Source organism: Bubalus kerabau, chromosome 9 (assembly GCF_029407905.1).
Source record: "Bubalus kerabau isolate K-KA32 ecotype Philippines breed swamp buffalo chromosome 9, PCC_UOA_SB_1v2, whole genome shotgun sequence".
NCBI lineage: Eukaryota > Metazoa > Chordata > Mammalia > Artiodactyla > Bovidae > Bubalus > Bubalus kerabau.
Window position 1 is genome coordinate 88095209 of NC_073632.1, and position 1416 is coordinate 88096624.

At 47.4% G+C, this 1416-nt stretch overlaps 1 non-coding gene across 1 annotated transcript; it reads left to right on the top strand.

Annotated features, from left to right (window-relative positions):
- Positions 1-414: 414 nt before the first annotated feature.
- TRNAC-GCA (transfer RNA cysteine (anticodon GCA)) lies at positions 415-486 on the top strand. The gene has a single exon. It is a non-coding gene; the product is annotated as a tRNA-Cys (tRNA).
- Positions 487-1416: the final 930 nt, after the last annotated feature.

Below are 1416 nucleotides of genomic sequence, written 5' to 3' on the forward strand. Positions count from 1 at the left end.
AATTCTTCGGCGCTCAGCCTTCTTCACAGTCCAACTCTCACATCCATACATGACCACAGGAAAAACCATAGCCTTGACTAGACGAAGCTTTGTTGGCAAAGTAATGTCTCTGCTTTTGAATATGCTATCTAGCTTGGTCATAACTTTCCTTCCAAGGAGTAAGCATCTAGAATTATTCCTACAAAATTCCTGAATATTCTGAAAACAGTGGGTCCATGCTTTAGAAATATTTGGTAGTAATGAAACCTTGACATCTTTTGTAACAGACCTCTCCTCTCTCTCCAGTCTTTATGAGCCTTTAGGGTCAACTGAGCTGCTAGAATTCACAGAGGAACAATCACTGGAATTTAGCATTTATTGGATATTGAAATGCATTCATTAATTTAGCAGATATCTCAAATATTATATATGGCTTCCCAGGTGGCTCAGATGGTAAAGCGTCTGCCTGCAATGCGGGAGACCCAGGTTCGATCCCTGGGTTGGGAAGATCCCCTGGAGAAGGAGATGGCATGCCACTCCAGTACTCTTGCCTGGAAAATCCCATGAACAGAGGAGCCTGGAGGGCTGCAGTCCATGGGGTCGCTGAGGGTCGGACACAACTGAGCGACTTCACTTTCACTTTTCACTTTCATGCACTGGAGAAGGAAATGGCAATGCACTGCAGTGTTCTTGCCAAGAGAATCCCAGGGACAGGGGACCCTGGTGGGCTGCCGTCTATGGGGTCGCGCAGAGTCGGACACGACTGAAGCGACTTAGCAGCAGCAGCAGCAGCAACTGGCAGGTAGTAGTGCAATGTTGGGTCACAGACGGGCTTTCCTGATGGCTCAGCAGGTAAAGAATCCACCTGTAAGGCAGGAGACACAGGAGATGTGGGTTTGATCCCTAGGTCAGGAAGATCTCCTGGAGGAGAAAATGGCAACCCGCTCCAGTATTCTTGCCATGGATGGGCTGCTGCTGACATACCACTTTCTTTGACCTTTTGGCAGCCTCAAGGGACCTAGAATTGCCAGAGTTCCTGGACCAGTGGCCAGGGGCCAAGAGCATCTTTATCCACTTATCTGAATGCCGTAAAACATTATCATTGTCTGATTTTGCATGATTGGAGAAAGACTAGGAAGCCTCAATTTGTACTCTAAGCTTGCTAACTAATAAACTTGAGCTCCCATTGTGCTGGATCTGGGGCATGATGCCGGCTGATGCTGGTGCCCATGCCCCACAGTAACTCTCAGGAACAGTCACGTGAACATTGTGATCATTCATTCCAACCAGGAGCAAACAGTGCTTACAAGCTGTGTTTAGTGATGATGACAGTAAAAACAAACAGGTGATTGTTTTGGTGATGGTGGAAAAGTCTGGACCCCACCCATCTCACTCATTCACTCACTCATCTGAGGCCAAGGATCAGAGAATCAGCTG